The sequence below is a fragment of the Watersipora subatra genome, chromosome 9, assembly GCF_963576615.1.
Source record: "Watersipora subatra chromosome 9, tzWatSuba1.1, whole genome shotgun sequence".
NCBI lineage: Eukaryota > Metazoa > Bryozoa > Gymnolaemata > Cheilostomatida > Watersiporidae > Watersipora > Watersipora subatra.
In genome coordinates this window covers 1,041,993-1,069,747 of record NC_088716.1, presented here as the reverse complement: position 1 = coordinate 1,069,747, position 27,755 = coordinate 1,041,993, and the positions used below count along the sequence as shown (strand labels likewise).

At 39.1% G+C, this 27,755-nt stretch overlaps 1 protein-coding gene and 2 pseudogenes across 1 annotated transcript in view; 1 reads left to right on the top strand and 2 right to left on the bottom strand.

Moving 5' to 3' along the window:
- LOC137404148 (centrobin-like) overlaps window positions 1-27,755 on the top strand; it is a 577,594-nt gene that overhangs the window by 14,534 nt on the left and 535,305 nt on the right. The gene's annotated exons all lie outside the window — the stretch shown is intronic.
- On the bottom strand, window positions 81-12,361 carry LOC137404018 (32 kDa beta-galactoside-binding lectin-like; annotated as a pseudogene).
- On the bottom strand, window positions 15,747-27,661 carry LOC137404015 (32 kDa beta-galactoside-binding lectin-like; annotated as a pseudogene).

Below are 27,755 nucleotides of genomic sequence, written 5' to 3'. Positions count from 1 at the left end.
ATATTCATTCTACATAATTGTTACACAGCTGGTAAAATGGAAAGCGAAAGGTCTGTTGCAGGAGCAGACAAATCCATGAGTTATCTAAAGAGGAAGCTGTTATCGCTGACATAGTAGGCCCCTTGAACATGTTTGACTGAGCTGAAGAATGCTGTGCCTGCTAGGTTGATGAATCGAACTTTCTTAGATTTTATTCTGTGTTCATAGTTGGCCAGGTACTCCCCGTTGACGTATATCTGTAACATGATTTAACGTAGATATTTGTGTTTCCAAGGCTATAACAGCGGATATAACCAATTATGCCTTTTTACATACATTTAAGACACTATCAACCCACCAATTCACATATTAAAACTTGATTCTACTCTCACCTCATAACCATCATCCCCCACATTGAACTGAACATAGAACTGTCTGCCAGGGTAAAAGGCCTCTGGGAGAGGATAAATCTCCTCATCTCCCCAATCTCCATTCTTCAGAGTGTTGAGTACAATTTCACCTGCAGAGAGCTTTGCATTATTAGGACACGAACATGCAGCAAGCTGCGCCTACTAAAGAAGGTGATAGAACCCTGTATGTCAGGCCACACCTAATGGTAATTGAACCCTGTATATCAGGCCACACCTCCTGATGGTGATAGAACCCTGTATATCAGGCCACACCTCCTGAAGGTGATAGGACCATCTAAATGTATGCAAGACGACACTTTTACCTTGGTCCCATCTTGGATTAAAGTGCAGAGGATATATCAGGGCCACACCTCCAAATAGCGATTGAACCCTGTATATCAAGCTATTACTTTTTGCTATCACGAATCATTGTTTCACTCATTTTTATCGTTTCATCTAGCTATAACATTTGCTTAAAATTTTCTTTGGCATTTTTAACTAGTAAATTAGATTTATGATTAGAATTAATGTTCGTTTCTCACTTGTAAAAAGGGAGGAACATTGATTGATCAATGCTCATTTTCAACTCTCAGAAACAAAGCTTCAAATTGTTGGCTTTGCGTCTTTATTTTTTTGTTAAACATTTATTCATTTTGTAAATTACACTCGCAATTTATCTAACTCTCAAATTGAAAGCTTTCAGTAGATATGCAATAGAACGACGTAGATATAAATGACATTTGTTTTATTGTTAGAGGATGTTCATGTGGTTCGCCAGGGAGCAGTTGTGTCGGTCTGGAAACTGCCATACATGGGAAAGAGAGACACGAATGTGGGCTGCACAAAACATAATGTTTTGTTTGAGTTTGCAGCAGTAGATTAATTTGTCCTATTATATGAGATGAAACTAGGTGAATGGCCACAACTTGGATGGATGGTTTAATAAAAACTTTATGCTGCAGCGAAAATTGCAGTTGGTTTCGCCATATATTCAAACGTAATTTTCTCAAAGATGGCGCCATGCTTATTTTGTTTAGTAGCTAGTCTCCAGTGTGAGTAGTAACTGAGAACTTAGCTGATACAAAGGCCATGATGAAATAAGTTAACTCAACGACCTAATTACCGTAGATCGGCAGAATCGAAGTCGGTACTCAGATGTTTACACAGCATTTAAAGAACGCTAATATGACAAGTTTCTAATTTCCCTTATTTGAGGCGTTTGAGACATTTCTAATAATTTATCTGTAGCTAGATTTAAAATTTTATTCTAGCCAACATGAGCAAATGCAAAATAAAATTTAAGCCAATAGAGCCGCTAGTAGGAGCCGCTAGTAGGAGCCGCTAGTAGGACTAGACTTTTATCGCAATAGCCAATGTGAATATGAGAGATAGAGACAGGTTGTATCACTGGTTACATCATTTTGGGCAAGTCCGGGCATGTTTTTTGGCCTGAGCGTTCTTAGTGTGATCAACCTTTTTCGATTTTAATCTTCAAATATCTTGACAATGACATTGCCTAACACAACAAACAACATATCAACTAATTGACAAAAAATGCTTTCCTTTAAATGTGAACTCAAATTTGACGCAGCCACATCTTTAAGTCACACCTTCTAATGGCGATTGCACCTTGTATATCAGGCCGCACCTCCTAATGGTGATAAGAACCCTGTATATCAGGTCACAACGTTTAATGGTGATAGAATCAGGCATATCAGGCAACACCTCCTAATAGCGATTGAACCCTGTATATCAGGCCACACCTCCTGAAGGTGATAGGACCATCTACATGTACATGTATGCAAGACGACACTTTTACCTTGGTCCCATCTTGGATTAAAGTGCAGAGGAATGTCTGTGTGTTTCTCTTCCTCATCAGAACTTGATGACGACTCGTCCGGAGTCTTACCTTGAAGGTTGATGCAAATTCTGAAAAAGGACAAACAGAGCTTTAACCAAATATCTAGTCTCAAAACACCTGTTTAGTCATCTGTTACCTCCTACAATGTGTAGATGCTTGTAGGCACCTGTGAGCACATGTACAGTCCTGGCTAATGCTAGATGTCCATATGGCTAGACTCTTTTTGGCGCTTATAAGCGGTCCAAAATATGTTAAGGTGAAATTTGAACATTTACACAAAATGTCTTAAATTTCTTTGAAAAACTTTTGGCATTTTGGGCCAAGAAGATCCTTCAGGCAAAGTCTTGGCAGATTCATGTCTACGACAGAATTGTGACATAGGCAAGTATCTAATAGCATCTTAAACAAATGTACTTTTAGTCTTCAAAACATGAACAGCCACACCCATAACACCTTCTACTGGTTCACTTCGGATTATTACAATTACTATTGAATATCACATACATACACTAAAACAGTTCTCCAATTTGATTCATTTAGAGTTATCGTCTCATAAACTGTTAACCTGTTAACCGCTGTTTAACCTTTATGTTTACCTTTCTGGATCATCCTTGACGGACCCTATGACTGTAACAATGTCTCCCGACTTCAGACCTGGCACTTTGCGATAGGAGTTGTCTTCCTACAGCAGGTTATCACACTGCATCACTACTTCTGTGAACATGAGTCAAATTTCCAGATCCAAACAAAGAGAGAAAAGTCTACTGATGGTTTACGGATAGAAACGATATGATCAGCACTTACCAAAGAGCCAAGGAATCTAACCTCCAGTACAGACACATCTCCATTAACTGTTAGATGATGAGCATCCTGAGCATCACATCGATGATTGTATGTCACATATGGCTCACCATTCACGTACACCTGCAACAGTTGTCAATATATCAAGCGCAGGACTAGCTAGTCATGTATACCGGTAACAACTGTCAATAGACTGACATTTGAGTCATCATTAGCAAACACCAGCGACGGCTGTCAAGAAGCTAAATCTCTACAAAAATTGTCATCAACATGCATGACAGACATCACTGGATGCTACCAGATGGAAAGCTCAAAACAGAGAGTGTGAGAATTTTAAACGCATGACTATAATATCTTGTACATGTATTCTGTCATAGCTAGATGCAGGCTTATGTAGCTTTACAAATGTTTACACAATTCTAGATTAACTACAAATGTTATGCATGACTAGCATCTCCCCATCTGCTGCAACACAGTAGCTGCTACAAATGTCAATAAAGGCCAGCTTACCGAGTAATAGTCATCTTGCACCTGAATGCCGATCTTGTAGACTTTTCCAGCCTCAAATGGGAAGCCACCTTCTCCCTCCTCATCCCCGTACTCACCACCTAGTCTTGAATTCCTAACCGTTTCTCCTTCATAGAAACGTGGGTTGAAATGGAGTTGTCTTTCCTCATCAGAAGCGTCACACGCCAAGTTGACATCAAACCTTAAATATTAACAAACAATCTAAACAAACATTCAGACTGGAAGACCAAACACTTGCTTCTTATGGTCCAATCATTGATAGAATGTGTCGGTCTGTGAGCGGGGCTCATGTCCCAAGTCGGATATGTGAAATAGGTCAATAGAAGACAGAGACATGTTTATAGAGGAGGTACAACTGGCTACTAGATGCAAGGAGGATATGACCCACCTAGGCTACTCTGCATTGGATATTGAAACCACCCAGTGGCAACAGTTAAGAAGTGTGGTAAGTAATTGGTTAGTCACACATATACTGTTTCTGTGCTTCGAATTGGTTTGGAGCTGCTTCCACTCTGATTCATAGAAGCGGTGAAATCCAAAAGCATTTAATTTCGTTTCTTGCTCATAATAACGTTCACTGCTGATGAATCCAAATGGATAACACTTGGTTAAGCTCTCCTTATTATAAGCGAAAATCTTTTAGCTCAAGCATATGGATCACTGCTATGAAAACATTCTACTGCTTCTCTTCTAACTACTGTTTTTGCTTGAGTTTTTACCTTTACATAACATTTACATGTCAAGGATGGGTTGTCCGTACGAGGATGATAAAATAATTATTTTTTAGCACAACTAGTTAACTACGCAAGAATTGGAAAATGACAGCGACCTAAAAGTGAGTCTAAATCAACAAGTTTCGCTTTGAGGAATATATAGTGCAACTCCGAATCATTGAAACAGTCGGGCGCAAGTTCGCCGGCAGCGGGCAACTCCAAAATTATTTGGAGCAAGGAAGCACAGTGATTATGTGGACTGCAGACTATTATGGGAATAAAACTGCTCCAACTTTCTTTCCGAATTCATTGGTTTTATTCTCTTTTGGTTCTATTCTTCTCCGTATTTTTTGAGATGTTAAAACCACGTTTACAATAAAAATAATCTCATTTCTGCAGTCACTGTGAAAATATGAACAATAACATTTATTTATATTTAAAAGCAAGAATACTAGATATTAGTTTAACTACTTGGAAATACTTGGTAGGTTTCTGTAGTATTTCGAGTAGGCCTTGAAAGAAATGATTTTCATATCTTGCCTATAAAATGGCACCATACTTTTAATGCACTTTTTATGCTTTAAAGGTTACTCTGTTAACTGAAATACATGACAAGTCGTGAGTGGCGAATTCCATAGAGAGTTTCTTTGTTCGCATTATTCCAACTACGGCTCACCTGTGAAGGCTGTCACAACTGTCAGTCGTATTTATCCAATTACACCGACACGCAAGAATTGTCATTAACTATCTGTGTCAAAAAGCAAAAAAACTACACACGCATAGGGTGTCATGATTTTATGGTCATGTTGAAACTGCTGCAGCTCACCTGTGAGGGTTGTCATGAACAGAGACAGTCACATTAACCCAGCTGCCTGGAATCAGCTCCTGTGGGATGATGCTGTTGTAACGAGCTCCCTAAAAAGCGAACAGAAAACTCCCTGTAGTTCAGACATTCTATTCTCATCAAGTCAGTCACACAGTACTGAATGAGTATGATAGTTCAAGGAACTACTTACATCAGTAGTTATGGCTGAAGGAAAATTGTAGCCTTAGATCCTTCAATGCTCACAGACTGTCAATACTAATAGATACTTACAAAGTATGCTGTGAATTCGACATCAGTAGATTTAGCATCACCATCTATGTAGATGTGAGAGACGGAACGAATGTCCACTCTATGGTCGTAATTGCAGAAGTGGGCTCCATTAACATAGACCTAAATGGGACAGTAGATCAAAGTTTATGTACAATATCCCTATGAGCTGATCATCACTGATTCAATGACACAGTTAATCAACAATATCCCTATGAGCTGATCATCACTGATTCAATGACACAGTTAATCAACAATATCCCTATGAGCTGATCATCGCTGATTCAATGACACAGTTAATCAACAATGTCCCTATGAGCTGATCATCACTGATTCAACGACGCAGTTAATCAACAATTTTGAGTCATCGACCAGATAACAGCGGTAAAAATCTGCAAGTCAAGAGAGTTTTATTACGCGGAAATTTGAATCGAATCCATCATGCTTCGAAAGATGAAGACAGAACTTGCGGATGATGCGTCAAAAAATGCTGTGCGGGCTATTCTAATTTAATTGTTTTCCAAATTTCAGTCATTCTTCTTTTGATTTGAGCAGTGCCTAAAGCATCGCTATTGGGTAGAAATCCTTACATTTTTGGTAAATCATCCACATCCCTAATCTCCATTGAATCACTTACGTATTGCATGGCAACTCAACTAGCGCACAACTCCAAATCAACACTATAGAAACAGTGATTCCCTGGCTACTAAATGACAACATGCAATAGTATGGTGGAAAGGATTAATAGGCCTTCAATGCATTATGCTTTATCTACAAAAGCAGGAAGTCTTGGGATGAGGTTTAAAGCTATGCAAACCCAAGTAAAGCATGTGTAGCTAGTGTATGCTCACCACATAGTTCCACGCTGTACAGATTATTCGAATCTCAAAGCTAGCCTTAGAGGGAAATGGGAAGTCGGGCCCATCTTTCTATTCTTCTCCCCATTCACCATCAACCAAGGAGTTCCTTACCACCTCATCCTGACACTGGCAAGGATTGTAGTGGAAAGCGATTGTGGTTGTGCAATCTAAAGGCTAAAATAATTAGACCACGCATTGTGTATCCATTTTATTAAAACATCTCAGCTATAGGTGGTTATACAGCTGAGCTAGAGATGGTTATAAAGCTGAGCTAGAGATGGATATACAGCTGAGTTAGAGATGGATATACAGCCGAGTTAGAGATGGTTATACAGCTGAGTTAGAGATGGTTATACAGCTGAGTTAGAGATGGATATACAGCTGAGTTAGACATGGATATACAGCCGAGCTAGAGATGGATATTCAGCTGAGCTAGAGATGGATATACAGCTGAGCTAGAGATGGATATACAGCTGAACTAGGTATGGATATACAGCTGAGCTAGAGATGGATATACAGCTGAGCTAGAGATGGATATACAGCTGAGCTAGAGATGGATATACAGCTGAGCTAGAGATGGATATACAGCTGAGCTAGATATGGATATACAGCTGAGCAAGAGATGGATATACAGCTGAGCTAGAGATGGATATACAGCCGAGCTAGAGATGGATATACAGCTGAGCTAGAGATGGATATACAGCTGAGCTAGAGATGGATATACAGCTGAACTAGAGATGGATATACAGCTGAGCTAATTATGGAGATACAGCTGAGATACATATGGAGATACAGCTGAGCTAGAGATGGATATACCGCTGAGCTAAATATGGAGATACAGCTGAGCTAGAGATGAATGTACAGCTGAGCTAAATATGGAGATACAGCTGAGCTAGAGATGGATATACAGCTGAGCTAGAGATGGATATACAGCTGAGCTAGAGATGGATATACAGCTGAGTTAGAGATGGATATACAGCTGAGCTAGAGATGGATATACAGCTGAGTTAGAGATGGTTATACAGCTGAGCTAGAGATGGATATACAGCTGAGCTAGAGATGAATGTACAGCTGAGCTAAATATGGAGATACAGCTGAGCTAGAGATGGATATACAGCTGAGCTAGAGATGGATATACAGCTGAGCTAGCGATGGATATTCAGCTGAGCTAGAGATGGATATACAGCTGAGCTAGAGATGGATATACAGCTGAGCTAGAGATGGATATACAGCTGAGTTAGAGATGGATATACAGCTGAGCTAGAGATGGATATACAGCTGAGTTAGAGATGGTTATACAGCTGAGCTAGAGATGGATATACAGCTGAGCTAGAGATGGATATACAGCTGAGTTAGAGATGGTTATACAGCTGAGCTAGAGATGGATATACAGCTGAGCTAGAGATGGATATACAGCTGAGCTAGAGATGGATATACAGCTGAGCTAGAGATGGATATACAGCTGAGCTAGAGATGGTTATACAGCTGAGCTAGAGATGGATATACAGCTGAGCTAGCGATGGATATACAGCTGAGCTAGAGATGGATATACAGCTGAGCTAGAGATGGATATACAGCTGAGCTAGAGATGGATACAGCTGAGTTAGAGATGGATATACAGCTGAGCTAGAGATGGGTATACAGCTGAGCTAGAGATGGATATACAGCTGAGCTAGAGATGGATATACAGCTGAGTTAGAGATGGATATACAGCCGAGCTAGAGATGGATATACAGCTGAGCTAGAGATGGATATACAGCTGAGCTAGAGATGGATATACAGCTGAGATAGAGATGGATATACAGCTGAGCTAGAGTTGGATATACAGCTGAGCTAGAGATGGATATACAGCTGAGCTAGAGATGGATATACAGCTGAGCTAGAGATGGTTATACAGCTGAGCTAGAGATGGATATACAGCTGAGCTAGCGATGGATATACAGCTGAGCTAGAGATGAATGTACAGCTGAGCTAAATATGGAGATACAGCTGAGCTAGAGATGGATATACAGCTGAGCTAGAGATGGATATACAGATGAGCTAAAGATGGTTATACAGCTGAGCTAGAGATGGATATACAACTGAGCTAGCGATGGATATACAGCTGAGCTAGAGATGGTTATACAGCTGAGCTAGAGATGGATATACAACTGAGCTAAATATGGAGATACAGCTGAGCTAGAGATGGATATACAGCTGAGCTAGAGGTGGATATACAGCTCAGCTAGAGATGGTTATACAGCTGAGCTAGAGATGGATATACAGCTGAGCTAGCGATGGATATACAGCTGAGCTAGAGATGAATGTACAGCTGAGCTAAATATGGAGATACAGCTGAGCTAGAGATGGATATACAGCTGAGCTAGAGATGGATATACAGCTGAGCTAGAGATGGTTATACAGTTGAGCTAGAGATGGATATACAGCTGAGCTAGCGATGGATATACAGCTGAGCTAGAGATGAATGTACAGCTGAGCTAAATATGGAGATACAGCTGAGCTAGAGATGGATATACAGCTGAGCTAGAGATGGATATACAGCTGAGCTAGAGATGGTTATACAGCTGAGCTAGAGATGGATATACAGCTGAGCTAGCGATGGATATACAGCTGAGCTAGAGATGAATGTAAAGCTGAGCTAAATATGGAGATAGAGCTGAGCTAGAGATAGATATACAGCTGAGCTAGAGATGAATGTACAGCTGAGCTAAATATGGAGATAGAGCTGAGCAAGAGATGGATATACAGCTGAGCTAGAGATGGATGTACAGCTGAGCTAGAGATGGATATACAGCTGAGCTAGAGATGGATATACAGCTGAGCTAGAGATGGATATACAGCTGAGCTAGAGATGGATATACAGCTGAGCTAGAGATGGATATACAGCTGAGATAGAGATGGATATACAGCTGAGCTAGAGATGGATATACAGCTGAGTTAGAGATGGATATTCAGCTGAGCTAGGGATGGATATACAGCTGAGCTAGAGATGGAGATACAGCTGAGCTAGAGATGGATATACAGCTGAGCTAGAGATGGATATACAACTGAGCTAGAGATGGATATACAGCTGAGCTAGAAATGGATATACAGCTGAGCTGGAGATGAATATACAGCTGAGCTAGCGATGGATATACAGCTGAGCTAGAGATGGATATACAGCTGAGCTAAAGATGGATATACAGCTGAGCTAGAGATGAATATACAGCTGAGCTAGAGATGGATATACAACTGAGCTAGAGATGGATATACAGCTGAGCTAGAAATGAATATACAGCTGAGCTAGAGATGGATATACAACTGAGCTAGAGATGGATATACAGCTGAGCTAGAAATGGATATACAGCTGAGCTGGAGATGAATATACAGCTGAGCTAGAGATGGATGTACAGCTGAGCTAGAGATGAATGTACAGCTGAGCCAAATATGGATATACAGCTGAGCTAGAGATGGATATACAGCTGAGCTAGCGATCGATATACAGCTGAGCTAGAGATGAACGTACAGCTGAGCTAGAGATGGATATACAGCTGAGTTAGAGATGGATATTCAGCTGAGCTAGGGATGGATATACAGCTGAGCTAAAGATGGAGATACAGCTGAGCTAGAGATGGATATACAGCTGAGCTAGAGATGGATATACAACTGAGCTAGAGATGGATATACAGCTGAGCTAGAAATGGATATACAGCTGAGCTGGAGATGAATATACAGCTGAGCTAGCGATGGATATACAGCTGAGCTAGAGATGGATATACAGCTGAGCTAAAGATGGATATACAGCTGAGCTAGAGATGAATATACAGCTGAGCTAGAGATGGATATACAACTGAGCTAGAGATGGATATACAGCTGAGCTAGAAATGAATATACAGCTGAGCTAGAGATGGATATACAACTGAGCTAGAGATGGATATACAGCTGAGCTAGAAATGGATATACAGCTGAGCTGGAGATGAATATACAGCTGAGCTAGAGATGGATATACAGCTGAGCTAGAGATGAATGTACAGCTGAGCCAAATATGGATATACAGCTGAGCTAGAGATGGATATACAGCTGAGCTAGCGATCGATATACAGCTGAGCTAGAGATGAACGTACAGCTGAGCTAAATATGGAGATACAGCTGAGCTAGAGATGGATATACAGCTGAGCTAGCGATCGATATACAGCTGAGCTAGAGATGAATGTACAGCTGAGCTAAATATGGATATACAGCTGAGCTAGAGATGGATATACAGCTGAGCTAGAGATGAATATACAGCTGAGCTAGCGATGGATATACAGCTGAGCTAGAGATGGATATACAGCTGAGCTAGAGATGGATATACAGCTGAGCTAGAGATGGATATACAGCTGAGCTAGAGATGGATATACAGCTGAGCTAGAGATGGATATACCGCTGAGCTAGAGATGGATATACAGCTGAGCTAGAGATGGAGATACAGCTGAGCTAGAGATGGAGATACAGCTATGCTAGAGATGGATATACAGCTGAGCAAGAGATGGATATACAGCTGAGCTAGAGATGGATATACAGCTGAGTGAGAGATGGATATACAGCTGAGCTAGAGATGGATATACAGCTGAGCTAGAGATGGATATACAGCTGAGCTAGAGATGGATATACAGCTGAGCTAGAGATGGATATACAGCTGAGCTAGAGATGGATATACGGCTGAGCTAAATGTGGATATACAGCTGAGCTAGAGATGGATATACAGCTGAGCTAGAGATGGATATACAGCTGAGCTAGAGATGGATATACAGCTGAGCTAGAGATGGATATACAGCTGAGCTAGAGATGGATATACAGCTGAGCTAGAGATGGATATACAGCTGAGCTAGAGATGGATATACAGCTGAGCTAGAGATGGATATACAGCTGAGCTAGAGATGGATATACAGCTGAGCTAGAGATGGAGATACAGCTATGCTAGAGATGGATATACAGCTGAGCAAGAGATGGATATACAGCTGAGCTAGAGATGGATATACAGCTGAGTGAGAGATGGATATACAGCTGAGCTAGAGATGGATATACAGCTGAGCTAGAGATGGATATACAGCTGAGCTAGAGATGGATATACAGCTGAGCTAGAGATGGATATACAGCTGAGCTAGAGATGGATATACGGCTGAGCTAAATATGGATATACAGCTGAACTAGGTATGGATATACAGCTGAGCTAGAGATGGATATACAGCTGAGCTAGAGATGGATATACAGCTGAGATAGAGATGGATATACAGCTGAGCTAGAGATGGATATACAGCTGAGTTAGAGATGGATATTCAGCTGAGCTAGGGATGGATATACAGCTGAGCTAGAGATGGAGATACAGCTGAGCTAGAGATGGATATACAGCTGAGCTAGAGATGGATATACAACTGAGCTAGAGATGGATATACAGCTGAGCTAGAAATGGATATACAGCTGAGCTGGAGATGAATATACAGCTGAGCTAGCGATGGATATACAGCTGAGCTAGAGATGGATATACAGCTGAGCTAGGGATGGATATACAGCTGAGCTAGAGATGGATATACAGCTGAGCTAGAGATGGATATACAGCTGAGCTAGAGATGAATATACAGTTGAGCTAGAGATGGATATACAGCTGAGCTAGGGATGGATATACAGCTGAGCTAGAGATGGATATACAGCTGAGCTGGAGATGGATATACAGCTGAGCTAGAGATGGATATACAGCTGAGCTAGAGATGGATATACAGCTGAGCTAGATATGGATATACAGCTGAGCTAGAGAAGGATATACAGCTGAGTTAGAGATGGATATACAGCTGAGCTAGAGATGGATATACAGCTGAGCTAGAGATGGATATACAGCTGAGATAGAGATAGATATACAGCTGAGCTAGAGATGAATATACAGCTGAGCTAGAGATGGGTATACAGCTGAGCTAGAGATGGGTATACAGCTGAGCTAGAGATGGATATACAATATATATGTCAATAATTTGTAGTGAACCTGTGAAAAAGTAACTAGACATAATGTACAGAACAATCATACCTTCCTCCTCCTCTATAGACTCTGTTTCAAAGAATTCACACGAATCAAGCCAATTGCCATCTTCTAACATTGAAGACATTGTAATCAGCAAAGCAGGGCAATTTATTCACCGATTTACAAACAACAATGTCGCTAGCATAATAATAGCATCTAGCATTGTTGGATGTAAAGAGCAGGTCTCAGTACAGAACGTCATGAGAAAAAGCTAGGTAGTTGTAATAAAGTGAAGACAACTCTGAAGCTTTGGCATGAGCAAAACTACTTCATGTGAAGCTGCTGACAACTATTATGAATAGTTTCAGGGCAGGCAGGAAATAGAAATGAAAAAATAAATATATGCCTAAGGTGTTGGAGTAGCCATAGGTCTTTCCATTTTAATATCAGAGGCTAAATATTACTACTAAACAATTATCATATACCAGCAAACTAAGGTCAAGGTTAACTAGTGATTCTGCATTCAAATCTAGTCTGTCTATTATGAAAGTGTGGCGAAGGTGTTACTGGAGGTGAGACCCTATAAAAGCATTTGCAGTTTTTAAAAATGGTTAAGGAACAAATAACTCTACATGTATCTGAAGTATATGCATCTCAGACTCAGTAGTAGGAAGATGCAGCATAACTTATTCTAACTTACAATAAACTCAAATTTAATTATACAGTGAAACATGGATAACTCGAACTGCACGGGACCGAGCAAAAGTGTTCGAATTATCAGAGCGTTCAAGTTATCAGAGCACTGTCACAAGTCCATATATTTACTTATTTACTAGTAGATACATGTACATATGCAAACTATAATATAAATCAAAAGCACACATGGCTTGTTTCAAATTAAATGCTGCTAATGTAAAGTTTAAAACGTTTTTATGAAAAAATATAGAGATTTTTCTATCACTTGAGATTGGTTCGTTGTTTGATGTGATGTTATTGCCAAGACGCTTTTTACATTGACATTGGCAAAACTTGATCGTTGTTGAAATGCTCAAAAGAAAATACATTTTTTTCTTTTCTGGTTTTACCCATGATCAATTTTGCCGTTTTTTTCTTGAAGTTTATGCAAAGATTACCTTACTTTACCTGGAATTCGTTAAGAGCAACACTCCGAGGCAGTTCAATTAGAAGTTTTACGAGGTTTTACGGTACATTCTAGATCACTCACGTTTATTTAATAGATACTTATTGAATGCACACACGTATTCTTTGTTTAGGATGAATAGTTTTTTGTAGCTAAGACAACATATACGTTTAATTACAACAATTTTTGAGACGTTTTAAACATTCAATATTCCGACATTGATTCAACACGGAATCAACGTCGGAAAACTATTCATCACGGGCTAGTCGGGTCACGCACTCAATGATTTTCACCACGCACATACAAAACAAAAACAACATGCGATTTTTGTTTTGCATGTGCGTGGCGAAAATCCTTGCGCACGTGACCCTGCTAGCTCGTGTTATTCATCGTATAACAATATAAATCAAATTTCACCAAACCTTCAGAAAAGTCATTGACAAAAATATTTTGCCGATGGTGGTAATAACGACGCTTATGAATTACGAAAAGATGAAGTTTACCTCTATGGCTTTGAATAAAGTGATTTTCTAAAGCGATTACAACCGTTTCGATAGCCGTTGGGCAAAAAACAGTTCGAATTAACAGTGTTGAGTTCGAGTTATCTATAGCAATTTATCATTACGTGGGAACGGGCCAAAGAAACCGTTCGAATTAACCATGTGTTCGAGCTCTCCGTGGACGAGTTATCCATGTTTGACTGTATTTTGTATTTCTGTTATTTGATAGCTTTAACTTTCTTCCTCACTTTTACTTTACGAAGATGTTATAGATCAAAAAATGTTGCGTGTTGCATGTTATAAACTGCTTCATTTGTGGAGAACAATGTTTGCCTAAATCCTTCTGTTGTATGTCAAAAATTAGTATCTAAAGGACTGTATTAAGGATTTCACTGTATCTGTCCCGCTAACCGCACCCTCGAGTTCAGGCTGATGCTGCAGAAAACGAATAGACAAATTGTTCATCCACAATGCACCAAACCTCAACCTACTCTACCCCAACACCGAGACCAGGCAGAAGAAGTCTGTTTAATGTTTACCTCTTTCAGAAACTTGTCAGACCATCAGACATTCAAGGAATAGATAGCTAGATGTGTCACTGCTGATTGAAGCAGACACTGTACTAGGCATAAAACGAATGGTTGAAGAAAAGATTGGTAAGAATAGTTTGCAAAAGACCCTGTGACAAAAGACTGTTCGGAAAAGAGCCCTAGACCAACTAAAAGGCCACCCTGTTCTACACTAAAAGAAGTGATTAAGAATAAAAGTCAGGAAGTTGAAAACATAAGCACAGCCATAGATTAAACATAAAGATTGATTTGGTTAAAACAAGCATTAACATTTTTTACTTGCCAAACCAAACTTGAGCTAATGTGCAAGATACATCGAACATGATTCTTCAAACTGATTTAGGCACAGAACACTCAAACAGCAAACTGAAACTGACAAGAGAAACAAACAGGAAATTGAAACTGACAAGATAAACTGAAACAGCAAACTGAAACTGACAAGATTAACTGAAACAGAAATTGAAACTGACCAGATAAACTGAAACAGCAAACTGAAACTGACGAGATGAACTGAAACAGCAAACTGAAACTGACAAGATAAACTGAAACGACAAACTGAAATTGACAAGATAAATTGAAAAAGTAAACTGAAACTGACAAGATAAACTGAATGAGCAAACTGAAACTAACAAGATAAACTAAAACAGCAAATTGAAACTGACAAGATAAACTGAAACAGCAAACTGAAACTGACAAGATAAACTGAAACAGCAAACTGAAACTGACAAGAAAAACTGAAACGACAAACTGAAACTGACAAGATAAACTGAAACGGGAAATTGAAACTGACAAGATAAACTGAAACAGCAAACTGAAACTGACAAGATTAACTGAAACAGAAATTGAAACTGACCAGATAAACTGAAACAGCAAACTGAAACTGACGAGATGAACTGAAACAGGAAACTTCCTAATGGTGATACAACCCTGTATATCGGGCAACCCCACCTAATGGTTAAAGGACCCTGTAAATCAGGCCTCACCTCCTAATGGTAATTGGACCCTGAATAGTAGGCCACACTTCCTAATGGTGATAGGACCCTGTATACCGGGCTTCACCTTCTAATGGTGATAGGACCCTGTAAACCGGGCCACACCTCCTAATGGTGATACAACCCTGTATATCAGGCCTCACCTCCTAATGTTGATAGGACCCTGTATATCAGACCTCACCTCCTAATGGTCATTGACCCTGCATATCAGGCCACACCTCTTAATGGTGATAGGACCCTGTATACCGGGCTTCACCTCCTAATGGTGATAGGACCCTGTATACCGGACCACACCTCCTAATGGTGATACAACCCTATACATCAAGCCTCACCTCCTAATAGTGATAGAAACCTGTATATCAGGTCCCATCTCATTATGGTCATAAAGCCCTGTATATCAGACCACGCCTCCTAATGGTGATAGGACCCTGTATATCAAACCTCACCTTCTAATGGTGATAGAACCCTGTATATCAGGCCTCACCTCTTAATGGTGATTGGACCCTGTATATCAGGCGACACCTCCTAATGGTGATATGACCCTGTATACCGGGCCACGCCTCCTAATGGTGATTCAACCCTGTATATCATGCCACACCTCCTAATGGTGAGAGAACTCTGTGTATCAGGTCACCCATATACAAAGTAATAAAACATCTCTATGTAAGACAGCACTTACCTTGGTCCCATCTTGGATAAAAGTGCAGAGGAATGTCTGTGTGTTTCTCATCCTCATCAGAACTTGATGACGAACCGTCCGGAGTTTTACCTTGAAGGTTGATGGAAATTCTGCAAAAGTTACGAATGAAGCTTTAACCAAACAGCTGGTCTCAAACAAAGGTTTAGTTATCTGTCACCCTCTACAAGGCTTAGATTCTTGTAGGCACCGGTAAGTACATGTACAGACCTGGCTAATGCTAGATGTTCATATTGCTAGACACTTGTTGGCGCCTATAGGTGACCCAAAATATGTTCATGTAAATTTCACATATGTACACAAGATCCTTTAAATGCCTTTGCAGAAAGTGCATTTTGTGGCATTTTGTGCCAAGAACATACTTTAGGCAAAGTCTTGGCCGATTCATGTCTTTGACAGAATTGTGACATAGGCAAGTATCTAATAGCATCTTAAATAAAATGTACTTTTAGTCTACCAAACATGAACAGCCACACTCATAGCACCTTCTACTGGTTCACTTATGATTATTACAATTATTATTGAATATATCCCATTTTCGTCTAAAAACAGTCATTTTGCTATATACCAAATTAGCATTGGCCAAAATGCAATAGTAAACACAATTTCCAGGATATTCCTCAATTGAAAACTTTACCTGGGATAGAGAGAATAATGAAGAGTCATGATGAATGAACTACAGGAACAATAAACACATCAGTTCTGAAAAATAAAACAAATCACTTGTTTTTCTCTTGTGCAGTACTTAGATCATGGATTATATACACTCCAGAAATACGCAACAAACATTTCTGGTATTTTAGTTGTGCCTCAAAAACAGAAACTTTCGATATCATGCTGTTTCATTACTCACGATACGTCCACAAGTTTTGTTAAAATTTCGCGCGTGTTCAAACTTTCTTCATTACAATGTCGGAAACCTTCCACTGTTTAACCTGTATGTTTATCTTCCTTGGTCATCATTGCTGGAGCTTATGACTGTAACAATGTCTCCCGACTTCAGACCTGGCACTTTGCGATAGGAGCTGTCTACCTACAGCAGGTTATTACACCGCATCCATACTTCAGTGAATATGAGTCAAGCTTCCAGATCCAAACAAAGAAAAAAAGGGTTACTGATGGTTTTATGGATAGAGACGATATAGTCAGCACTCACTAAAGAGCCAAGGAATCTAACTTCCAATACAGACACATCTCCATTGACTGTTAGATGATGAGCATCCTGAGCATCACATCGATGATTGTATGTCACATATGGCTCACCATTCACGTACACCTGCAACAGTTGTCAATATACCAAACACGTGACTCACTAGTCATGTATACCTGCAACAACTGTCAATAACCTGACATTTGAGTCATCATTACCAAACACCAGCAACGGCTGTCAAGAAGCTCGGTACTGTACAATACAAGTCATCTGCATGCATTACAGACGTCACTGAATGCTACCAGGTAGAAAGCTCAAAACAGAGAAAGTGTGAGAATTTTAAACGCATGACTATAATATCTTGTACATGTATTCTGTCACGGCTAAATGCAAATTCCTAACCGTTTCTCCTTCATAGAAACGTGGGTTGAGATGGAGTTGTCTTTCCTCATCAGAAGCGTCACACACCAAGTTGATATCAAACCTGAAATATTAACAGACAATGTAAACAAACACTCATACTAGAAGACCAAACACTTGCTTCTTATGGTCCAATCATTGATAGGATGTCAGCCTGTAAGCTGGTCACATGTTACAAGTTTAACATGTTAAATAGGTCAATAGAAGACAGACACAGGCTTATAAAGGACGTACGAGTGACTACTATATGTGAGAGGGATATTACCCACATTGGCTACTCTTCATTTGCATTGGGTATGGATATCACCTAGTTGCAACAAACAGTCAAGGAGTATGTTAAAATAATGGGCTAGTCACATATACTCTGTGTTTCCATGCTTCAAATTGGTTTGGAGTTGCTTCCACTTCGATTCATAGAAGCAGTAAAATCCAAATGCGTTTAATTTCATTTTACCTTGCTCATAAAAATGCTCACTGATGATGAGTCCAAATCGATAACACTTGGCTAAGCTCTCCTTATTATATACGAAAATCTTTTAGCTCAAGCGTATGGATCACTGCTATGAAAACATTCTACTGATTCTCTTCTAACTACTGTTTTTGCTTGAGTTTTTACCTTTACATAACATTTACATGTCAAGGATGGGTTGTTCGTACAAGGATGATGAAATAATTATATTTTCTAGCACAACTAGTTAATTACGCAAAAATTTGAAAGTGACATGAAGACCTGAAAGTGAGTCTACTTTTACAAGTTTCACTTTGAGGTATACATCACGGATCTCGGAAAGATATTTAGTGAGACTCCAAAACATTGAAACAGTCGAGTGTGAGTTCGGCGGCAGCGGGCAACTCCAAACACATTTGAAGCAAGGAAACACAGTGATTATGTGGACTGCAGACTATTAAGGGAATGAAACTGCACCAATTTTCTCTCAGAATTCGTTGGTGTCATCCCGTGTCATTTTCGCTATAAAGTGACCTTCGGTAACAACTAAAGTTTTGTCTTTTCATTTATTGGACATAGTCGGTCACACCCTCGATGTTCATTTAACTACTAGGAAATACTTGGTAGGTTTCTGTAGTATTTTGAGTAGGCCTTGAAAGATGATTTTCATATCTTGCTTATAAAATGCACTTTTTATGCTTTAAAGGTTACTTTGTTAACTGAAATACATGACAAGTCGTGAGTGGCGAATTCCATAGATATTTTCTTTGTTCGCATTAATCCAACTACGTCTCGCCTGTGAAGGTTGTCACAACTGTCAGTCGTATTTATCCAACTACACTGACACGCAAGAATTGTCATTAACTATTTGTGTCAAAAAGCAAAAAAACCACACCCGCATAGGGTGTCATGATTATATGGTCATGTTGAAACTGCTGCAGCTCACCTGTGAGGGCTGTCATGAACAGCGACATTCACATTAACCCAGCTGCCAGGAATCAGCTCCTGTGGGATGATGCTGTTGTAACGAGCTCCCTAAAAAGCGAACAGAAAACTCCCTGTAGTTCAGACATTCTATTCTCATCAAGTCAGTCACACAGTACTGAATGAGTATGATAGTTCAAGGAACTACTTACATCAGTAGTTAAAGCTTAAGGAAAATCGTAGCCTTAGTTCCTTCAAGGCTCACAGACTCTCAATACTAATAGATACTTACAAAGTATGCTGTGAATTCGACATCGGTAAATTTAGCATCACCATCTATGTAGATGTGAGAGACGGAAGGGATGTCCACTCTATGGTCGTAATTGCAGAAGTGGGCTCCATTAACATAGACCTAAAGGGAACAGTAGATGGAAGTTTACGCACAATATCCCTATGAGCTGATCATCACTGATTCAACGACGCAATTAATCAACAATTTTGAGTCATTCACAAAATAACAACAGAAAAAATCTGCAAGTCAAGATAGTTTTATTACGCATAAATTTTGATCAAATCCATCATGTTTCCGAAGGATAAAAACAGAACTTGCGGATGATGCGTCAAAAAATGCTGTGCCAGCTATTCTATTTCAATTGTTTTTTTAAATTTCAGTCATTCTTCTTTTGATTTGAGAGGTTCCGAATGCACCGCTATGGCGTAGAAATCCTTATCTCTTTGGCAAATCATCCACATCCCTAATCTCCATTGCATCACTTATTGCATGGTAACTCAACGTGTGCACAACTCCAAATCAACACTATAGAGACAGTGATTCCCTGGCTACTGAATGAGAACATGCAATAGTATGGTGGAAAGGATTAATAGGACTTCAATGCATCATCCTTTATCTACATATATATCTACAAGAGCAGGAAGTCTGGGGATGAGGTCTAAAGCTATGCAAACCCAACTAAAGCCTGTGGTAGCTAGTGATTGCTCACCACATAGTTCCACACTGTACAGATTATTTGAATCTCAAAGCTAGCCTTAGAGGGAAATGGGAAGTCGGGCCCATCTTTCTCTCCTCCCCATTCACCATCAACCAAGGAGTTCCTTACCACCTCATCCTGACACTGGCGAGGATTGTAGTGGAAAGCGCTTGCGCTCACGCCATCTCCCTCCTCCGTCTGGAGGTTGAGGTAAAACTTAACATGATCATAAGACACCTGCCACAAATGCTTTGAAACTTTAGAAAATCAGAAAAAACTTGGTGCTGGCATGCCACTACCCACCATGAACATAAACATAGAACTACTGGCCAACTGATGACTTGAGCTTGACAGCTAAACCGACCTCACCAAGTTCAATTGATCACCAGTCCTTTTTACATGCACTCAGGTAAGTGACCTACTTTTTAGCTACTTGGAAAGTCAATGAATCTATGAGTAGTTTTAGGAGGCACCCTTGTTTGCCTAGTGCCTACGCAGTCATTGGTCACGTTAACATTGCAAAGTACTCAGGCTTACATGAGGTACGATGGGTCAACTATAAGGCCTCATTATCATACTTAACAGAACACATCCGGTCGTGGGCTAAATGAGAGGATAAGATAAGGCCTATACTGCCCTCTGAAACACCTTTAGACTTGGCTAGCAGCATACAACTTTCCTACACAATCAAACTACTGATTTGGATAGATGACATGCAACAGCTAGTAGATATGCACTAGTCCAAGGCTTGTCTAAATATATTAAATGTCTTATTGGATGCTGGTCTGGCTTAACATTTAGTGAAGTAATCGCTTTCCAGGAAAAGTCAGTGCATATTAGGTGCAACTAGGAATCAACAGTAATCAAGCTTTGCACCTTTGCCATGTGTGCCAGTTAATCAACCCAGCAGCCTGTAGTTAGAGACGCAAGTAGTACTGCTCGCAAATGAGGTTTAGACCCAAGCTATACACAGCTATAATGACAGTAGACACTGACAACTTGCATATATAGAGTGAGTCATGCGTTATACCTGTCTGCTGCGCCCTTCTTTACTTTACCCCGCACTACTACTAGACACTAAGCTATAAATACATAGAGAGAACTATCACTAGGTATGTCAGAGAGATAGTGATAACCATAGAAACCAGTGATCATTATATCATTGTATTTAGAATTAGATGAACTGTTAAAATGAAGATCTACAAAAAGTCAATCCTAGAGATGGTAAAAAAACGACCTGGAGATGTTAATCAGCGGTAAATGTACATTTAGGATGAGGACATAGATATATACAGTTGAGATAAAGATAGACAGTAGATTGAGAAATAAATATATCGTAAGAGGATATATAGATGTATGTTAAAACTTCATTTACATAAGCTGGAAGACTGGAAGCGGGGTACAGTAGACTCGATGACCAGCCCACAGTAGTGTGTTGATCTGCATTTATACAGAAAACTATCCTGTACTTTTTCATAGAGTGCAGCGTTACGAAATATGATGACCAACTATGGTTAATGGTAAAATTTATCAGAACAACTACCTACAGCCTTCTTTATTATAAACCATATCTGCAGGTAAGTCTGCAAATCTATACTTCCCAGAGACTATGTTTTAGGCCATCACCTTTTGCATCGATGTTTCTTGTATTTTTTATCGAGATTTGGACCTCGGATCGCTCAATCGTTTTGGTTTTATCAGTAACTAAAATGTTCAGGGCTCCAGATAGGTTAGTTGGCTTGTTACTGAACACAATGAATATCAGAGACTATTTTCTATACTTGTACATCAGATCAATAGCTAGTAAGAAAGGTGACTAGGTACAGTCCTAGTGAATTTAGCTATAAACATAACCTAATGATACACTTATGATTGTAGCTAGTCACAGGTTTCATTATACTTTCTCGATACAGTCAAGTTCGGTTACAAACATTAACTTTACACTAACTTGTTGGACACAGTTATGCTTGATTACCTACAAGACAGTTACCTCAACCTCTCCGATTCAGTTAAATTTGATTACATATCCTACACTTACCTCAACTTATAGAACACTTATCGTAACTTGTTGGCCTTTTATTGTCACCATTTGCAAACATTTTATTTAAATAATTTGCAAATCTGTTAGACAGAGCATGCTTCTTTCTAGCAGTCTTTTTATCACCTCTGACCATGTTGGAGTTGGGAGCTGCTGGTATTCGCTCGTTATCCAATTTCGAAGGCAGCTCTTTTCTTTTTGTTGACTCCATATCTAGTAAAAACATGGACTATTACTAAATGCGGAAAGCCATAGTTAGACAACTCCGATACAATGTCATAGTAGCAGCAGACAAACATGACCATTACTAATTAAAGATAGGAGCACTTGATGCACTTTCAAATGAGAAAAACATTCAGCTGACTTAGTTATATGTTGACAGTCAAATCGGGAAAAAATGGGGATGAGCGAGAGACACATATGCTAAAGAACAATCATGGAGTAGACATACGGTACAACTAGTGATAGATGTACAGTAAAACTAGTGATATATATACAATAGACCTAGTGATAGATGTACAGTAAAACTAGTGATATATATATACAATAGACCTAGTGATAGATGTACAGTAGTACTAGTGATAGATATACAGTAGTACTGGTGATATATATATATATATATATATATATATATATATATATATATATATATATATATATATACAGTAGTACTAGTGATAGATATCCAGTAGTACTAGTGATAAATATACAGTACAACTAGTAATAGATATACTGTAGAACAAGTGATGGATATACAGTAGTACTAGTTATAGATATACAGTAGTACTAGTGATAGTTATACAGTAGAACTAGTCATAGATATACAGTAGAACTAGTGATAGATATACAGTAGAACTAGTGATAGATATACAGTAGAACTAGTGATAGATATACAGTAGAACTAGTTGTATATATACAGTACAACTAGTAATAGATATACTGTAGAACAAGTGATGGATATACAGTAGTACTAGTTATAGATATACAGTAGTACTAGTGATAGTTATACAGTAGAACTAGTCATAGATATACAGTAGTACTAGTGATAGTTATACAGTAGAACTAGTGATAGATATACAGCAGAACTAGTGATATTTATACAGTAGAACTAGTGATAGACAGACAGTAGAACTAGTGATAGTTATACAGTAGAGCTAGTGATAGACAGACAGTAGAACTCATGATAGATATACGATAGTTGTCATACAATAGGTCCTCTGTCTCCATAGCATCGTACTAAACTTGTATGTAACCTCTTGCAGCATACCAGACTTCTGCTGAATCTTGAGCATCAAACCCCAGTTCAACACCGCCAATTATAACAACATTCAACCTTAGCGACTTCTTGCCTTTTCACATTGTGCTAAATACACAAACAAAGCATTGAAGATATAAGAATGTATTTGACTAGAAATTTATATGATATAATGAAAACAATTGCTTGTTAATACTTCTGTTTCGCACAAAAATACTACATTATTATTTTTATTAAAACTTTAACCAATGTTCGATGACTCTTTATTAATGCAGTTTTGAAGCCCCCTAAACGTGTCATTTCAGATCATTTTTGTCACGAGGTGACACCGGAGGTACCTTTACATCTGTTGTTCATACATTCTTATCAAGACAGACAACAGTCCAATGATATCCTTTGATTATCATTGCAGTTCTATGTCAATAAATTGTACTAACCCTGTGAAAAAGTAACTAGGCATAATGTATAGAACAACCATATCTTCCTCTGTAGATTCTGTTTCAAAGAATTCACACGCATCATGCCAACTGTCATCTTCTATCATTGAAGACATCGTAGTTGCAAAGCAGGGCAATTAATTCACAGATTCACACATCAATGTCGCAGTTAGCCTAAAAATAGCATTTAGTTGGATGTAAAGAGCAGGGCTCAGTACAGAACGTCATGAGAACCTTGATGGGTGTGCTAAAGTGAAGACAACCCTTGAGTTTTTGCATGAGCAAAAATAATTGGTGTGAACCCGCTTACAATTCTTAAAAATAGTTTTATGGGCAGGCAAGACATAGATGCATAGGATGTTGGAGTAACTATAAGCAGTACTCGTATTAATATCAGAGACTAAACCTATAACTAACTTAGAGTAATATACTAGTAAATTAAGGTCAAGGTTATCTGCTGATTCTGCATTCACATGTAGTCTGCCTATTATGGAAATGTAACCGGCTCCGGTGAAGATGTTGACAAAGGTGGTACACTATTAAACTGTTTGCTGTTTTTAAAAATGGTCAAGAAACAAATAACTCTATACCTGTATCTGAAGTCTATGCATTTCAGACTCAGTAGTAAGAATACGCAGCATAACTTATTCTAACTCACAACAAACCTAAATTTAATTACTTTTTGTCATTCTATCATCTACAATTTTATACTTTTACATTTACTTTTACTTGACAAAGATGTATTGGTTAAAAAAAATATCCGGCAGCGTATGTTAAACTAGTTCGTAAGTTTGTATGTCAAGAGAAAATATTTGCTTAAATCCTTTCGCTGTATGCCCAAAAATTTGTATGTAGATGTTTGACTGTATTAAGGATTTCACAGCATCTGTTTAGCTAAAAGTATCCTCAACTTCAGGCAGCTAACAATGCAGCAAACCTCAACCCACTCTACCCCAACACGGAGACCAGGCAGAATAAGTCTCTTCAATGTTTACCTTCTTGAGATAGCTGTAAGCCATCAGACATCCAAGGAATAAAAAGCTACAGACGTCACTTCTGATTAGAGCAGACACTGTACTAGGCATTAAGGTAATGGTTGGAGAAAAGGCTAGTAAGAATAGCTGGGGAAACGCTTTGGGGCAGATTATCAGCTTGACTTGTCTACAAATATCATGAACCACGTCTGTTCAAATGAGTATGTTGACGATGAAAAGCATAGACATCTGCTTACAAAAGTGTATGATACAAACTCTATGCATTGTCATCAACAAACATGATCAGTATTATAGAGTCACCATAGCAACTGCTGAATCTTGGTCTTTGTAAATCTTACGTTGACCGGCTGTTTCAGCTATTTCTAACACCTCTGTATCTCATCTTCCACAGCTTATTGTCCATATCTATACATAGGAAAACAAAATCCATACCTATGAAAAAACAGTTCATACATATGAACATCCTGTCTGCAAAAATGAACATCCTATCTGCAAATATGAACAGCATATTTGTACATATGGACAGGATATCTGTACATATGAGCAGCATACAATACATATGAACATAAGAACAACATATATGTGCATAAAAAATCATACCTGTACACAATAATAGCCTATCTAACCATTAGAACAATGTATCTGAACATACTAACAGGATGCCTGTATATTCGGACAGGATATATGTACATATAAACAACATATCTTCACTATAACTTCACTGTAAAACCTCATACAACTGTTCAAATTATTACAAGGCGTCATACCATTAGTCAACTATATCATTCAGATCAAGTTACTCTTTAGCTTCAAGCGTTCATCTTTAATCACAGCAGCTTGGAATACTGCTTCTACCTGATGTAACTGTAACAGACCACAGGCTACAGCTGTAATTGTAACATAATAACTGATAATCAATAAAATAATATCTGAGCCTTTGATTCACTTATCCTTGCGGTTGCTTACCCAACATTTAGTGATTCTACTATAACCTGTTTTAGAACATCATATTTATGTTGAAAATATTTTGGTGTATGTTATTCACTTGTTTTGGAGTTTATGGTGCTACTAAGAGAGTCTTAGGACTAAAATAATAATAGGATAAGGTTTATTTAATAAGGTTTATTTTTTTCCCGTAACTAAAGGTGTTGATAGATATGGATAAATTAAATACTTTGTCATTCACCACCTCGTACTTTATTAGGATTATGCGAGGGAAACGCATCGCGACCAGAGCCGGTGCCAGCGTGACGGCCAGGTGACAGGCCGGGCCAGGCCTCCCTCTCTCGCCCGGAGGCTGGGCCGACGATAAAGCAGGAGTAACGTGGGTCACGTAGCCACCAAAAATACGGCGGGAAGCGAAACCGCAAGTGGGCAGAGCCAACAAGAACGAGGCAGATAAAAGAACAGACGCGATGAAGAGGCAGGTAGAGCAGCGCAGCTCCCTGCGTACAAGAGACACCATCCTTATACTGTGTAATATTTTTGTATGCATGACGTTGTTATATTAATACAACTATATTTATTATGTAAATATACATTGTATGCTCAGATAACAACTCGGTCTCCGTGATTACTCGGCTTGTGGGAAACTGTGAAAGTGGCACGGTAAAATCCACCACACTGGTGGTAGCGGTAAGATGTGTTTAATTTAACAACTCCAGCAGTTGATGATTGAAACATTGAAAATAACTGCTAAGGAAGGAAGTGTTTGAGAGAAACTGCTACACTAGTGTCTAACAAAGGTGGATGTAAATGCTTGTGTTTTCACTTGTTAAATTGTAGCGTTCCCATTTTAAACATGAAATTCCGTCCTATTACATACACTAGTGCCGGGTAGTCCAGGGTGCTGTGAGACTGTCAGGTGTTCCAATAAAGTGCAGAGAACAAGTGTGTGCACATTTATACCAAACTTTTAGAAGACAGATTATGGCATTTGAAAGCGTGAAGAGCTGTTGAGCCACATGTGAGGAGTTCAAATCCTGTAGGCTGCAATGTTTTTTTCACAACCTGTCACCATGGTTGCAGGGAGACGGACACGGCTCTTATCTTAGTAAAAAAGATAAATATCTATATTAATATAGTATCTAGTATTATATTAACAAACTCCACTTCATTGATTGTGTGTCTGTTGGCATGCCCAAACATCATGCGTTTCCTTGTTTTCCACACTCGAAAGCACATAGATTATGATTATGAAGTTTGACTGATTTCAGCTAAACTTTGTATGTATATGCTCCATGCCTTCCGATATATTACAAGTATATTTAGTCTCATAACCCTGAGTCATTGCTAGTGATCCAGTCATTAAGTGACCATCTCAGACTTTATTTTTTCTCTTGTTTACTTAAATACTTTTGGAAACAGTTCACTACTCACCAGACTGGTTATCTGAAGGAATGATATCATGCCTCTTTACCGCCTTTGTCGTATTTTCAGGGCTGCAATAGAGAACCTGTAGAAAGATGTCACCATGAGTGTCAACCATAGTAACATAAGTCATCATCAGAGTATTTGGCTAAGCACCTGTGTCTGATATTTAGCTCCCTACCAATATATACAGTTCATCTTTACCTTATCTATAAAAGTATTGTCTGTTGTCTGTCTGTTCACTTTTTCTCACAACCCAATCTTTATTCTTTGATTATTGTTTTGACTATTATTGATTCAACTCTCTTTTTTATCACCTCCTCTCCGCCTCTCTCCCGCTCCCCCTCTCTCCCGCTCCCTCTCTCTCTCTTCAGCTCCCTCTTTCTCCATCCCCTTCCCGCTCCTTCTCTCCCGCTTACTGTCTCGGTCTCCCTCCCACTCGTTCTCTCTCCCTCTTTCCCTTCCTCTCCTTTCCACTCTCTGTCTCCCGTTTCTCTCTACCTTTCCGTCCTTCTCTCATTTCCTCTCTCCCGTACACTCTCTCTCCCACACACACTCTCTCTCTTCATCTCTCTCTCCCACACTCTCTCTCTCTGCCACACTTTCTCCCTCAA